The sequence below is a fragment of the Panulirus ornatus genome, chromosome 17 (assembly GCF_036320965.1).
Source record: "Panulirus ornatus isolate Po-2019 chromosome 17, ASM3632096v1, whole genome shotgun sequence".
In the NCBI taxonomy this organism is placed as follows: Eukaryota; Metazoa; Arthropoda; class Malacostraca; order Decapoda; family Palinuridae; genus Panulirus; species Panulirus ornatus.
Genome location: NC_092240.1, coordinates 51,561,223 through 51,578,084, shown reverse-complemented (window position 1 = coordinate 51,578,084; position 16,862 = coordinate 51,561,223). Strand labels below are relative to the sequence as shown.

Below are 16,862 nucleotides of genomic sequence, written 5' to 3'. Positions count from 1 at the left end.
TCCTCTTCACTCTCAGCAAACAACAGAGTATCATCCAGAAACAGTCTTTCCATTTGCCACCATACCTCACCACCACATTCTACCTCTGCGCCCTTCTTCCTTAGTTTTGCTTTCATCTCCCTTACCACTCCATATATTAAAAAGCTCCGGTTACAGCACACAGCCTTCCCGCACACACACATGTATACAGAAACTTTTGCACAACTCTCCAGCCTCTCTTACACATGCATATGCTCCTCTCCAGAAGGCTTTCATATCATCCAACAGTTGTCCTCCTACCCCATTTATCCTTAACAAATCCCTTGAATTCCACTCGACTGAGTCATACATTTTCTCCAGATCCATAAAAGTTGCATACAGCTTCTTACCTATCAGTAAGTATTTTTCCAGTCATCTTCACCAGAAAAATCTGGTCCATACATCCCCTACCTTTCCTAAATCCCCATTGCTCTTCTCTTATTCTGCATTTAGTCACTTCTATCACTTTGTCAGTTAACATTCTTGCACACATTTTTCCTGGCATGTGTAACTGACTTATTCCCCTATAATTGTTACATTGGTGACTGAGTTTGGTAAAGTGTGTGAAAGAAGAAAGTTAAGAGTAAATGTGAATAAGAGCAAGGTTATTAGGTACAGTAGGGTTGAGGGTCAAGTCAATTGGGAGGTAAGTTTGAATGGAGAAAAACTGGAGGAAGTAAAGTGTTTTAGATATCTGTGAGTGGATCTGGCAGCGGATGGAACCATGGAAGCGGAAGTGGATCACAGGGTGGGGGAGGGGGCAAAAATCCTGGGAGACTTGAAGAATGTGTGGAAGTCGAGAACATTATCTTGGATAGCAAAAATGGGTATGTTTGAAGGAATAGTGGTTCCAACAATGTTGTATGGTTGCGAGACGTGGGCTATGGATAGAGTTGTGCACAGGAGGATGGATGTGCTGGAAATGAGATGTTTGAGGACAATGTGTGGTGTGAGGTGGTTTGATCAAGTAAGTAACGTAAGGGTAAGAGAGATGTGTGGAAATAAAAAGAGCGTGGTTGAGAGAGCAGAAGAGGGTGTTTTGAAATGGTTTGGGCACATGGAGAGAATGAGTGAGGAAAGATTGACCAAGAGGATATATGTGTCGGAGGTGGAGGGAACGAGGAGAAGTGGGAGACCAAATTGGAGGTGGAAAGATGGAGTGAAAAAGATTTTGTGTGATCGGGGCCTGAACATGCAGGAGGGTGAAAGGAGGGCAAGGAATAGAGTGAATTGGATCGATGTGGTATACCGGGGTTGACGTGCTGTCAGTGGATTGAATCAGGGCATGTGAAGCGTCTGGGGTAAACCATGGAAAGCTGTGTAGGTATGTATATTTGCGTGTGTGGACGTGTATGTATATATATGTGCATGGGGGTGGGTTGGGCCATTTCTTTCGTCTTTTTCCTTGCGCTACCTCACAAACGCAGGAGACAGCGACAAAGCAAAAAAAGAAAAAAAAAAATTGTTACATACATCCCGAGCTCCTTTTACCATGAACAATAGTAGCTTTTGCCCAGTCCTCAGGCACAACCTTCTGTTTCCATTCTAAATTACATCCACTGCATCACACTTTCTCCTCCATACTTCAGCATTTCAGCAGTAATCCTATCAACTCCAGGTTTTTTTTCCTCTTGCCAGCCTCATCACCCTTTTACCTCCCTTTTTGCTATAGGCTCTTGCACATATATTCTCTTCCTTCCATCCTCCATACCAACACATGTAGCAACTGCTGCCTTACCTTCTCCCATATTCATCGGTTCTTCAAAATACTCTTTCCATCTTCCTTTCACTTCCTCTTTTAGATTCAGCAACTCCCTCTCTTCCTTCTCACATCACCATTTCTACTCTTATATCAGCCTCTTTCGTTTCTCACCTCCTTTTAGTACAATTTTTTTTATTTTTCCTAAACTTTTCTCTCAACTTTCTTCCTAAATCTTCATGTACTCTTTCTTTACTTTCATCTATTAAATTAACACTCCGCTTACACATCTTACATCCTTCCCTCCTCCTTTGCTGAAATTCCACATTCCCTTCAATCAATCTTCCATATGCCTTTTTCTTCTCTTCCACAGCCTTCCTAATACCTTACATCAGCCATGCTTTTCCCTTTTTATTCATGTATCTCACGATTTTGTAGTCAACAGCTAATTCTACAATCTTTAATAAACTCTCTAAACATTTTATTCACACAGCTGCATCCATCATTCACTGTACTTCCACCTACACTTTCAGTCACCCTATATCCTTACTCCTTGCATTTTTTCTGCTTCATCTTCTCACTTGCCAATACTTTTACCTCTCCATTCCTCCTTACGCCATACCCCCACTTCTCCCTGATCCTCATCCCCATAAGAAATCAGTTGTGAAGTAAAAGGGTTCAAATTGATACTAGGAATTATGAAAGCCCTCGAGGAAAGTGGTTTCCTTTAAAGCTGATGTTTCAGTTGGGGATGAATTGGACTTCTGTGTTATGAGTTGTATATTTTGAAAACAATGATGGGTTGCAGGAAGTGGCATATTTATATTGACACACGGCTTAATGTATGAGGATTCTTATATTGCATTAGTATTCTGTTTTTGGATCATGTTTTGTGTTGCATCATATTTTGTAACTTTATGGGGTATGTAGGGGATAAGATGCTGGCTACTTCACTGGCTGAATTTGCAGTGAGCATGTTGAGTAGTGTTAGGCAGTCCGAAAGTTAGATCCACATTTAATGTCTTTAACCTAGCTGCCCAACATTCTGTTACAAGAGCAGTTGGTGTAACTTAGCCGTATGATACTTACTGGTGCTCTGAAAGAAACCATGCCTATGATGATGAAGCTAGGATGAGCTCATCAGTGATTTAAGTATTTACGTTTTTCGTAAAATTCATTGTTATTTTTAAAGTTACTTATGACTCAACTCTGAACTATTCACATCAACCTTCTTTCACTTATATTTCAACAAGAACCCATGGCCCAAAGTGAGACAAAGAATTCAGTATCTGAAGTCAGGAATGTGGGAGTAGTTTAAGTGAAGATGTCAGAATGTCAGGATGAAGTATGTACTAAGAGCCAGGATGATTCATGCATGGGAATGAGCCTGGCAGTGGTGATGATGCTGAAGAAAATATCTGACTGCATTCCCTGCATCAACAATGCACGCGACAAACTGACCCAGCAACAACAATAGATCTATGGCAACCTGAATAAGCAGAAGCATCTTATGTGATAACCTGATGCACCAACAGTAGCAAATATCTTCCCTGACCCAGCAAAACATGCAGATGTTCAACAGTCTAACTCACCAGTTTCTGCTGCAGCAGCAGGTAGATGATGTCAAGCAGTACCTGGCAGAAAGTTTAGACCAGCAGTCAACAGCCTTGATAGTATTAAAGAAACAGTTACAAGAATAGGTAAGGCAGGCAAAAGTTCTAGAGACTGTGAAGTGGGAACTACAGGAATGACAAGCAAAATGCCTGGATCTTTAGAAAGAGCAGGTAAATGGAAAAACAGGTAACAAGATACCTGTAGGTCTGTAATGTAGTCATCTGCTTATATTTTTTTCCATACTTGATCATTATTAGCCATGTTAGTGAGGTAGTACCAGGATCAGATGAAGAAAGGCCGCATTTGCTCACATCCGTTCTCTAGCTGTCATGTACAGTGCACTGAAACCACAACCATAGGCCTATCCACTACCAGGTCTCATGTACCTTTCTGTTGTTTCCCTTGGCTGCCTCATATGCCCTGGTTCAGTCCATTGACAGCTCATTGATTGCTGTATACCTTAGCACTCCAAATACTCTATCCTGTGCATGCCTTTCACCCTCTTGCATGTTCTGTCCCTGATCACTCAAAATCTTTTTCACTCCATCCTTTCATCTCGTTTGGTCTCCCCCTCCTCGTCTCATCCACTTCTGATGCATTATTAGTCAGATTAACAGCAAATGCAATTCACTTATGACAAATATGAAATAATGGGGATGGAGAACAGTGAAATCCATTAACTATAACTCCCACCTTGCAGGAGATGAAAAGGATTTAAGGGCTTGATGTAAATTTAATATTTCACCAAAGTTCCAGACTAGAAGGGTTGTGTGGAAGACATAACATATCTTGGCAAGTGTTTGCAACACCATTTAAGAACATGGTCTTATGTTCAAGAAACTATTCAATTTTATCCAGATATTTTTGATCCAGATCACCTCTCGCATTGCCAGTTTGATCTCATGACTTAAGAAAGCACATAAAGATGCCAAAAGGGGGAAAAAAGTCAGTGAAAAAATTACACTGATAGAGTAGATCCGAGCAAGAAAAGAATTGTAACCATCGACAAACTTCATTAAAAGAAGGTCAAAGGGAAATTTTGATAACTTGTAAGGCACCTACTAATTTTATGTAACAATTCTTTGAAACTGGAAGAAATCATTTGACTGGAAAAATCAAACTAAGAAATTTAGGCAAAAGGAGCCTGGTCCAATGAAATAATGCATGTACCAGTAGAGTACAGTACAAAGCAAGTGAAACAAGCTGAATTAAGAGGTGAACATATGTGACAAACTAAGAATTCATGAACTTGCATGAAAAAAATGAAAAGCAAAGAAATGGGTCCCGTAAACACAACTCCACATACACACCAATGTGTAATTAAACAAAATTCTGGTCTTCAGAAAAATTTATTAAAATGTGTATCTAAATGTAAAGAAACAAATTAAAGCTTACAAGGCTGGAGATCAGCAGAACTCACTGCTTGTCAGCTGCAATGTATAATGCATTTTGCACATAAGTGATTCTATAACCTTCTACCTCAAAATGATTAGCATCATCATACAGTTCCTTTCTGAGATTACAAAATTAAGGCAGATCTGTTACTGACATATGCATTACATTTACTGTATCAAAGTTTGCAACAAATTTGTTACTAAGAAAATACTCTTATCTTGTTTATAAAATCATTGTGGCCTACTTGCCACACATTTGAACAGTCTTGTATATATGGAAGTGTAATTATATGGGCAACTTTTTATGAGTGAGATTCTGATTGCTGTATGAAGCACATCAAGCTTAGTCATTACTTCTACAAAAAATTATCAGTGATCATTACTTAATTAATACTTTATCAGACAAACAAAAGTATGAAACATGCCTAGGTATTATGGGAGATTCACTGACATTCACAAGTTAAAAAAAAATGATTTAGAACACAAAATTTAATCATTAGTACATTAATACAACCCTTACAAAGCAAAGTAGTAGGCCCTACTTCAAATAAGAATGATAATAGTGTCTACTCTACACCCATGACTTCTTAAATTAATATGGCTCTTTTTCCGTTCTCTAAAATAACCTGTGGCACTCTTCGGTTACACTACTAAAAAAACACTCATAAACAAGCTCACTGTCGGCCACATTAATTTTTTTTCAGATGCTTGTCAGATACCTTCCCTTGACGTAATTCCTCCTCGATAATTATCTTTTTGAATGCTTGAATGTTTTAATAAGTTCAGAGTTTAGTTCCATCATAATACAAGGAATTACACTTCAAACAATGATCCGACAGAGCTCTCTATCCCTAATATACAGTAAATGACAGATCAAGCTGTAAGGGATTTGGTTGTACATCACTGTTTTTGTGCCTAATATCACCTATTTAGGCAATGCAGCTCTCAAAAACATGTATTCATAAATACTGGCCAGATGAATAATAAAGTCCTTTGGCTAAAATCACAGTGCAAAGAGACTTACAGTCATGCCTTTTTGAGATACCACAGAGACTAACAAAGTCTAAACTTTTGTATGAAACCCATGACTTGCCACAACATTATGACTAGATCACAGAAATATCAATCTTCACATGTAAAAAGAAATACAATACTGGGGGGTTACAAATAGTAAAACTGTAATAGATAATTCAAAATTACAATTCATTGTCTACAAAAAAACTATGTCCACATCCCCGTGTATTTTCAAAGGCAATACATGGCTAATGTATTTTGTGGGTACAAGCATATGACGCTCTCAGGTTGAAATGTTTCTAACAATGTGAGCCACCTCACAGTGCCTTATGCTAACTTGTGGGAAGGATGTTCCTTCTTTACTCTTCCTGTCTGCCATTCTTTTTGGGAATTTTGCTTCTGGTTGCTGTATTTCTTCCACCTGGAAGCAAGAAAATGTGGGTGCACATGAAATTTCTATGCACAATGGGTGCTCAGAATGCTCCACTAGGTGACTGCTTCCTGCAACACATCATTGCCTCACCTCATTCAGATCGACTCTGAACCCAAAACATGGATATACAGTACCTCAGGAACTTTGACACTTCCACACCCAGACATCTGCAGATGGTAATCATGGCCAAAGGCATGATGACAGAGTAATAAAATGTAAGTGTGACCGCCTTTGACTGTGTACCAGGAGGTGGACAAGGTTTTTACAGACACGATACTACTACTGCTTCTGCCCCAGGAGTCCCCTCTACCCTTCTAAGGCTCCTGTAGCAGTGGAATTTACAAAACATCTCCATGTCAAGCTTGATACAGGTTGAGATTTGAAAATATACGCCTTTAAAATCTATAGTCCAGGAAATTCAAATTTACCCAAGTTGGATCAGAGCTTCCAAAGTTGGTTGCTTTATTTATCATGCACTTACATAACACATACCAATGTTCACCCATGTCTAAAACTTAGCAGTAAAGTTCAGTTCTTTCCTCGAGTATCTGTGTCATATTTTCAAATTTTCTACCCTAATAATGGCATCCAAAAGATATGCAAGTGGTAGTTTAGAGTGTGGTGTTGCAAAGAGGAAGTAAAAACTTTGCTTAAGGTATGTTTTCCTAGGAAATATGAAGGTACAGTGAATATCTGCAAAGCAGACATAATAATGTACAAGTAAAAATAGGGTTGCATTTTTAGCATGTGCAAGAGATGCATTTAGCATGTAAAAGGTGGGAAGTGGGCAGATTAGAAAGGGGAGTGAGTGGTGGGATGAAGTTAAGTTACTAGTGAAAGCCAAAAGAGAGGCATCTGAGTGGTACTTATAGGGAAGAAGTGAAAATGATTGGGAGACATATAAATGAAAGCAGCATGATGTCAAAAGGAAGGTGCAGGGGTTGAAAAAGAGGGCAAATGGGAGTTGGGGTGTGAGATAATCATTATACTTTCGGGAGAATAAAAAGATGTTCTGGAAGGAGGTAAAGAATGTGCAGAAGACATGAGAACAAACAGAAACATTGGTGAAGGGGGGCAAAAGTGAAAGTGATAGCAGGTACTGATGAATCGAGGAGGAGATGGAGTGAGTATTTTGAAGGATTGTTAAATGTGTTTGATGATAGAGTGGCAGATGTAGGGTGTTTGGAGAGGATGGTATGTGGTTTGGTGAAGAAAGAGGTGTTGAAAGCCATGCAGAAGATGAAACGCATCAAGGTGGCTGGAGTTGATGGTATTGAAGTTAAATTTACAAAGAAAGGGGGTGACTGTTATTGACTGGTTGGTAAGGGTATTCATTGTATGTATGGATCATGATGAATTTCCCAAGGACTGATGGAATGCATTTATAGTGCCATTCTATAAAGGCAAAGGGGATAAAGGTGAGTCTTCAAACCACAGAGCTTTAAGTTTATTGAGTATACCTGGTAAGTAGTATGGGAGGGTTGTGACTGAGACAGTGAAGGGATGTACAGAGCATTAGATTGGGGAGGAGCAGTATGGTTTCAAAGGAGGTAGAGGATGTGTGGATCAGGTGTTTGCTTTGAAGAATGTGTGAGAAATATTTAGAAAATATATGGATTTGCCAGTGGCATTTATGGATCTGGAGAAAGCATATGATAGGGTTGATAGAGATGCTTTGTGGAAGGTCTTAAAGAATATATGGTGTGGGAGATAAGCTGCAAGAAGCAGTGAGAAGTTTTTATCATGGGTGTAAGACATGTGTATGAGTTGGAAGAGAGGAGACTGAATGGTTCCCAGTGACAGTCGGTCAGCGGCAGGAGTGTGTGATGTCACCATGGCTGTTTGTTTAAGGATGGAGTAGTGTGGGAGGTAAATGCAAGTATTGAAGAGTGGGGCGAGTATGCAGTCTGTTGGGGATGAAAGAGCCTGGGAAAAGAGTCAGTTGTTGTTTGCCAATAATAGAGCACTGGTGGCTGATTCAAGTGAGAAATTGCACAAGTTAGTGACTAAGTTTAGAAGTGTGTGTGAAAGGAGGAAGTTGAGAGTAAATGTTAGGAAAGGCAACATTATTAGGTTCAGCAGTGTTGAAGGACAAGGTAGTTGGGAAATTAATTTGAATGGAAAAAAAAATTGGAGACAGTGAAGTGTTTTAGATATGCGTGAGTGACTTGAAAGCAAATGGAACCATGGAAGCAGAAGGAAGTCATAGGGTGATGGAGGGGGCAAAGATTCTGGGAGCAATGAAGAATGTGTGAAAAGTGAGAAAGTTATCTCAGAGGGCAATAATGGGTATGTTTGAAGGAATAATCGCTCCAACAATATTATATGGATGCGAGGCATGGGCTATAGATAGGGTTATGTAGAGGAGGGAAAATATGTAGGAAATTAAATTTTTGAGGACAATATGCAATGTGAGGTGGTTTGATCACGTGTGGTTGAAAGAACAGAAAGGGGTGTGTTGAAATGGTTTGGACATATTGAGAGAATGAGTTAGGAAAGGTAGAGAAAGACAATAAATGTGTTAGATGTGGAGGGAACAAGGAGAACACAAAGACCAAACTGGAGATGGAAGAAGGGAGTGAAAAAAAGATTTTAAGCAATCGGAGCCTGAGCAGCAGGAGGGAAAAAGGCTTGCATGAAATAGAGACATTAGGCAGGAGCATTAGTTAGTAGTAGTGAGATCATTAAGTGAAAGCATTAGGTAGTAGTAAGTTGAACATTAGGCAGGAGCATTAGATAGCAGTAGTAGGGTGGACATTAGGTAGCAGTCAGTAGAAACATTACATAGCCTCTGAGAAGGCTGTGCTAGTTACCCTGTGCCATTGGCCTGTTAAAGGAGAGGCAGTAAAGGTGATGAAGCAGAACTGGAGTCCTCCAGTTATGGAGACTCTCTTGCCATCACATTTACCCCTGACTGTACCTCTAAGACATTCCCAAACCATTCTTTCCCCTTACCCTTGAGCTTTGTTTCACTCAGAGCAAAAACGTCCAGGTTCCTTTTCTCCAACATACTACTTATAGCTCCCTTATCTTTGATACATTCAAACCACCAAGCCTGAGCCTTTAAGGAGGATGAGCACTCCTTGCCTTGCATCCTCATCTGTTTCAATTTATAGACAATGAAATACAAGAGGAGGAGGATTTCCAAGCCCCCTACACGTGCCCTTCTTGACTGCCTTCTATGACATGTAGGGAATACATGGGAAGTATTCTTTCTTCCCCTCTTCCTATTCCTATTTTTACATGTATTAACAAATAACATTAAGGGACCTGTATTAGGTATACAAGCACCCTGCCAAAGTTATGATACATTCATACCTCTATCTGTGGAGGAACCCATTTCTAAAATCCATAAATTTACAAAATCCAAACTCTGCCTGGTCTTAAGGACTATGATTTTCAAATCTCAACCAGTACCTCGAAATTATCAGTTTACATACTGGTTGGGGTGGTGGATGTGAACCAGTTATACAATAAGATTCACAAGAGAAAGGTTCAGAGATCTCTATTCACACTGACACACTTCTTTGATGAGTGGTAAACTCTGTACACTCTGCAGACTGTTGGTTATCCAGAAACTTGTGCCATACAGCTTACACGTTATTTTTTCCCAGGGTAGAGTCTATTTTAGATATGAGGTAAAAAATAAGGAAACGTGGGTTTTGAGGGATAAAAAGCCATTTCTCTGCCATGTGTAGACCTTTCATGTTGACCTCACTCAACAAGAGGTTCCTTTAAAAAGCAAAGGTAGACGCTACTTTGTTAACATCATGGAGTCTAGCAGACAGCCTGCGATATGAAAGTATACATATTTCTTACTCCATCAAGATTAATATTATACATTCTTCTTAAGGCTTGAAGGAGCCTATACGAATGAGTAAATGTTTTAAGTAATTTTCTTTGATATAATGAAATTTCCTGAGTCATGACTAGACATATGGAATTGTGCTCTGATGGAGCAATTTTTCTGAGCTGTTATGATAAGTTCACTCCAGTTTTTAACAATATTGTTCTTGATGACAAACTTTGGATTAACAACTACTGATAAAAGGAGACTTCAAACTTATGTAGATTCCTAATATCAAAGCTATACAGAACTGATTTTTTTGTAAGACGGTTCAGTGCTATAATGACCATAAAGCTGACAGACAGTATAAGATACAGAACCTTCAATGACCCCCTATCTGTGGTGAGAAAAGATCTACAGGTTTCCTTGAAAAATATAATTTACGCCCATTCAAAATTCTAACTAAACGATCAGTAACACAGTCACCACTGTAGCCCCTTTTTCACACTTCATCTTATGCAAGGCTTTTACCACTTATCTTTTTTTTCACCAAAACGCTGCCACCTTATTATCAAACAACTTCAACATCCTTTAAAGAATTTATTCAATCTCTTCACCTCATCTGTTTGTTATTACTTCCCTATGTGCCCCTTCAGTGATGCTCCTATCTATTCTCTTGTTTACCTTACAATTTTATTTTCCTTTCAAAACATTTTTTTTCATCCTCCCTAAAGTTTGCTGATACTTGCACGCCCAAACTCTCATTTGCTCTCTTTTTTCAGTCCCTGCAACTTCCTCAACCTCCAGTCACTTTCTCCAGCGCATCTCCCTTTCAACTCACTTCTTCCCTGCAAATAACACATATATACTACTCTTGTATTTCATTGTGAACTTACTTCATCATCTCACTACTCACTACTCTGTCTCAGGTGCCAAACTCCCTCCTTCCTCATATCACACATTTCTCACGCACATCAGCACTGCTTCCCTAAATACCTCCCATTCCTCACCCTTTCCCTTGCTTCATTTAGTCTCATCTTTTGCCACTCTACACTCAATCTCCCAGAATTTCTTCACAAGAGCTTATTTCCAAGCTCAATCAATTTACCACCCTCTTCCCACCCATATCTTTTCCTCTTTTCCAAAGGCCTATACGAATCATCACCCATGCCTCCACCAACAAATCATCAGACATCCCACCCTGAAATGCTTGGTGATTAGAGATAATACATGGGTAGAATGTGCTAGGAAATCACAGAAAGGTGTGTGAGGTTTGGCTGTGGATAGGGTACTAAGAGGATCTGGTTTTATTGCATATGCCTGACAGCTAGTGAGTGGATATGAGCAAATAAGATTATTCTTTACCTTTTCCTGGCACCTCACTTTATGGGAAATGTTGAATGAGAATGAAAAAAAAAATTACAGTTCATATTATGTTTATCACCCACTACATTAAACTGATACGTCCTGAAATTAAGTGAGAAAAAAGTGATTACATCACAAGACAGGAACAGTCAGAGGGCACTACATCTATGTGAGCAAGTTAAATAATTATACGGTACTGTAATCGACTACCCCTTAAAGCCAACGTCAAAGGCCTAGCTAGGTTGCTGTATGGTCATTAACTCCCTCTGAATGAGTACCAGTGTCTGCTGGCATCATATGATTTATGAATGGTTAAAGGGGGTAAGTTCTCATCGATATACCCTATTTGGCAGGATAGTACAATGTTTGAAAACCCTATCAAACAAATGTAAACAGAGGTGCTTATATAACTAACATCATTAAAATTGAATCACTTATGTATATAATATAAATAAATAATCAAGATTATTACTAATCATTACATGCAAAAAATTGCTTTTAAAAGTAAGCAATTACTGGTATAACCTCGTGGAATTTTATGGTTATCAAGCACTATCTTGTTATGTTTACAGTATCTTTAGATTCTCTGTCTTTCAAAACAGGGACTTGGGGCATTCTAAGAATCTCACTACTTACATAATAAGATGTTTCAGAAAGACTAGAGAAAAACACAGTAGCATATTCTTTACAGTGAAGTAGAAAATATACCAACTAAGCATGGAATGTAAGTACATTCTGGACCATCAAGTAGTAGAAGGCTTGGCTGCTGTTGATAAATGGACATGTCGAGAAGAAGAGAAGCAAGACGTTACTGGCATTCATGGCAAAGTTTACTGCTTTTATCCAATTCTGGCAGGTAGTCTTGGGGGAGTCTCTCAAATTTCTTGTGCTCTGACTTGGCCACCTTTAGTAAGTTACCTGATACTTGATTTAACTGAAGTTGCTGTTTTGATTACAGTGATGAATATTACTACAGTGCTCCCTTCTCTCTTCCAGGGCAATGGCGACCAGAGTGTTGCAGCAGGATCACATAGTATGGCTGTCCAGGTTGAAGAAATTACAACTGTAATTGGAACAGGTCTGGAGGTGAAGGAAATTGACCACAGTTGAAGGGTCCATCCAGAAAGTCAGAGCAGCTGAAAAAGTGACCTGGGAGGCAGAAACACAGCATGAAGATGGACATCAAGGAAAGAGTCTGACAAAACCAGCCAGGGGGAGGCTGGCACCAAAAGAAGTGTGATGGCTATAAACAAAATACTGTGCCTTCAATAAGTAAGTAACATTTATGATTTTTATATCCAAAATTCATTATGGCAACTATTTTACAGATGTTTTACTTCATCTTTATGTTCAGGGGACTAAAAGATTGCTTGATTACCCAAACCTAACACTGCAGTCAGTATGTTGTCTAATAATTTTCATGAAAATATCTTTGGTGCTCTGTATCATAAACTATTACTTACTGAATGCTGCAATTGCACCTGACATTCATATGCATTGAAATCTTAAACCTTTGTTTTGACAAAGAAACTTTACATCAAAGTACTGTTTTGACAAAGAAACTTTACATCAAAGTACAAAAAAATCTTATAATCTTTTAAAACACTTTTAAAAGACGAAATCACTTCAAGTAAATATTCTATTGATGCCTAACCACCTTTCCTGTATTTGCAAGGTTACATCATGACAAATGAACAATACACTCATTTATACAAATCCAGGTTCTTGTAGTCAAGCGGTGTACCAAAACCAGTGCCTAATATCCACAGCCAAACCCCGTGGACTACTACTTGCTTTATTACATCAATTTACATGCCCTGATTCAGCCAAGAGAGTACACTGCCTGCCATTATACTGCACTAATCCATGAATTTGCCAAGGATTACACACCTGTGAGAAACCTTTGTAAGGGCCTCATTTACATTTATCTCTCCCCATGATTAGAAAAAAAGTTCATTATTTGTCTCTGAAAATTTGCACATAAGAAGTGAGAAATGGATAGCTGTGGCATCTGAACACTCATCTGCTGCAAAATTCATTTTCAGACATGTTCACCATTTCCCCCATCAGCAAGGTAACACCAGTAAAAAAGAAATGGCCTTATTTTCTCACATTCGTTCTCTAGCTTTCATGTATAATCCACCAAAACCAAAGCCCCTTGGGAACTGGGGAGAAAGAATACTTCCCACGAATCCCTTCATGCTGTAGAATGTGACAAAAATGAGTGGGAGTAGGGAGCTGGAAACCCTACCTTCCTTAAATATTTAATTTGTAAAAGTTGGAAAATTCAAATAAAACTAATAATTTTCTCTTCCCATGCTAACAACATACAGGTTTACCCTACACCTTTCCTGTGCATTTCTAAAAGCATATTTCTTTACTGTGTGGTGTTTCATCAATATGAAAGGATTCATGGCAAAATTGTCTATATATATTGCATTCATACTCTAGTAAAGTACTTTTAGGTTGATATTTCATTGTTAATGGATGGGGTGGTTAGGGAGGTGAATTCGAGAGTTTTGGAGAGAATGGCAAGTCTGTTGTCGATGAGAGGGCTTGGGAAGCAAGTCAGTTGTTGTTCGCTGATGATACAGCAATGGTGGCTGATTCAGGTGAGAAACTGCAGAAGTTGGTGACTGAGTTTGGTAAGGTGTGTGAAAGAAGAAAGCTGAGAGTGAATGTGAATAAGAGCAAAGTTATTAGGTTCAGTAAGGTTGAGGGACAAGTTAATTGGGAGGTAAGTTTGAATGGAGAAAAACTGGAGGAAGTGAAGTTTTTTTAGATATCTGGGAGAGGATTTGGCAGTGGATGGAACCATGGATGCGGAAGTGAGTCACAGGATGGGGGAGGGGGGCGCAGGTTCTGGGAGTGTTGAAGAATGTGTGGAAGGCAAGAACGTTATCTCAGAGAGCAAAAATGGGAATGTTTGAAGGAATGGTGGTTCCAACAGTGTTATATGGTTGCGAGGCATGGGCTATAGATAAGGTTGTGCGGAGGAGGGTGGATGTGTTGGAAATGAAATGTTTGAGGACAATATGTGGTGTGAGGTGGTTTGAGTGAATAAGTAGTGAAAGGGTAAGAGAGATGTGTGGTAATAAAAAGAGTGTGGTTGAGAGAGCAAAAGGGGGTGTATTGAAATGGTTTGGTCACATGGAGAGAATGAGTGAGGAAAGATTGACAAAGAGGATATATGTGTCAGAAGTGGAGGGAACAAGGAGAAGTGGGAGACCAAATTGGAGGTGGAAAGATGGAGTGAAAAAGATTTTAAGTGATTGGGGCCTGAACATACAGGAAGGTGAAAGGCGTGCAAGGAATAGATGAATTGGAACGATGTGGTATCCCAGGGTCGACATGCTGTCAGTGGATTGAACCAGGGCATGAGAAGTGTCTGGGGTAAACCATGGAAAGTTTTGTGGGGCCTGGATGTGGCAAGGGAGCTGTGGTTTTGGTGCATTACACATGACAGCTAGAGACTGAGTGTGAGCAAGTGGCCTCTGTTGTCTTTTCTAGTGCTACCTTGCACGCACGCACATTTGGGGGGAGGGGGGTGCTGTTTCATGTGTGACGGGGTGGTGACGGGAATAGATGAAGGCAGCAAGTATGAATATGTATATGTGTATATATGTATATGTGTATATATGTATATGTCTTTTTTTGTATATGTATGTATGGCCATTCTTTTGTCTGTTTCCTTGCGCTACCTCGCTAACGCGGGAGACAGCGACTAAGTATAATACATGTAATATACAATATATTATTCTTATCAGTTTCAGTTGACTGTAATGATTGGTTGGGTGGTTACAAAACATGGTTTATATCCCTTATTAATAACCAGGATCACTAAGAGAATTTATATCATGTTAAAACCAGAGGAGAAAAAAAAATCAACCAAACTCCTTCTTCAGACTTTAAGCTAAATCTAATATAGTACCAATTACACCTCTTTGTTTCTTGTAATGCAAATTGATTATTGATAAGATTTTGTAACATCTTCATAAAACAAATGTAATTATGTTTTTATATAATTTCAAGGTGTTTCTTACACCATATCTTTAAACTTCCAGGTCAATTTGATTTTCTTTCTATTCTTGTTCACCATTTCCTGCATCAGCAAGGTAATTATACGTATTATTGCTGCTATTAATATTTTTTCATACATGTTCACCACATCCTGCATTAATGAGAAAGCACCAGGAACAGATGAAGAAATGGCCTTATTCACATAAACTCTCAAGCTGTAATGTATAATGCAACAAAACTAGAGCCTCTTATCCACTATCAGGCCCACAGACCTGTCTGTGGTTTCTCCCCCTATCATTTCACATACCCTGGTTCAGCCCATTGACATCACGCCATCCCATGTAAACCACATCACTCCAATTTGCTCTATCCTTTCCATGCCTTGAACTCTCCTCCACATTCAGTCACCAAGCCTTCAAAGCATCTTTCACTGCATCCTTCCACCTCCTCCTTGAATTCACCCTTTTTTTATATTTCCTCTACTTCTGACATGTATACTTTCTTAGTAATCCTTTCTTCACTCAACCTCCCCATATGTCCAAACCATTTCAGCACGTCATCTCCAACTCTCTCAAACATACTCCTCCTAATGTCACACCTCTCTCTTACTTTATCATTTCTTATTCAATCAACCTTACAAAGACCAGATATTGAATTAAAATATTTCATTTCCAACACATTCAACCTACCCTTTGCATTTTTATCTATGGCCTGTGCCTCATATCCATACAGCACTGATGTAACTACCACACCATCAAACATACAATGACCTCTCTTTCCACACATTATTTAGTGCACCCTCGACCACTGCTCCCTCTCCCACTTCTTAGCTCATTTCAGCTCCAGTGGTTCCATTCACAGCTATATCCACTCCTAGATATCTAAAACACTCCATATCCTTCTATTTAAGACTCACACCCCAACTAACCTGTTTCTTCACTGCTGATATTCACATTTACTCCCAACTTTTTCCTTTCAAACACTCTCCCAAACTCAGACACCAGCTTCTGCAGTTTATCACTCAAATCTGCCACCTAGTTCTGTACCATCAGCAAAGACAACTGACTCGCCTCCTAGTCCCCCAAACCCCCATCCCCATCAGACGGCATACCTGCCTCTGTTTTCAAAGTTCTCTTCATTCACCTTCCTCACCACCCAGTTCAAATTAAACAGCCATGGTGACATTGCACACCCCTGAGACAGAACCATCTTCCTCTGGAATCAGTCACCCTCCTCTCTATCCACTCATGAGTATCCTTACTCTCTTGATGAAAATTCCAAACTGCTTCTAATTGATTTCTTCCCACTACTCATATTTGTAGAACCTTCCATAAAGCATTTCTATCAACCCTATTATATGCTTTCTCCAGATCTTTAAATGCCAAATACATGCCCTTCTGTATATTACTATTGTATTTATCCCAGGACTTCGTGGAGAAAGAATACTACTCATGTATTCCCTGTGTTGCAGAAGGCAACTAGAAGGGGTGTGAGTAGATGGCTTGAAACACTCCCCTC

At 39.3% G+C, this 16,862-nt stretch overlaps 1 protein-coding gene and 1 long non-coding RNA gene across 13 annotated transcripts in view; one reads left to right on the top strand and one right to left on the bottom strand.

Annotated features, from left to right (window-relative positions):
- The window catches only part of LOC139754754 (uncharacterized), a 51,791-nt gene that overhangs the window by 13,025 nt on the left and 21,904 nt on the right, over positions 1 to 16,862 (top strand). The window contains exon 2 of the long non-coding RNA XR_011713943.1: positions 12,321 to 12,596. This is a non-coding gene — a long non-coding RNA (uncharacterized lncRNA). The remainder of the gene's footprint in view (positions 1 to 12,320; positions 12,597 to 16,862) is intronic.
- Positions 4,662 to 16,862, bottom strand: part of LOC139754752 (uncharacterized) — a 57,616-nt gene continuing 45,415 nt past the window's right edge. For 9 of the 12 annotated variants that reach the window (XM_071672518.1, XM_071672523.1, XM_071672519.1 and 6 more), the window contains one exon: positions 4,662 to 12,473. The gene's annotated coding sequence lies outside the window, so the exon portion shown is untranslated. The remainder of the gene's footprint in view (positions 12,474 to 16,862) is intronic. The other 3 variants (XM_071672524.1, XM_071672515.1, XM_071672514.1) reach the window with 2 other exon arrangements.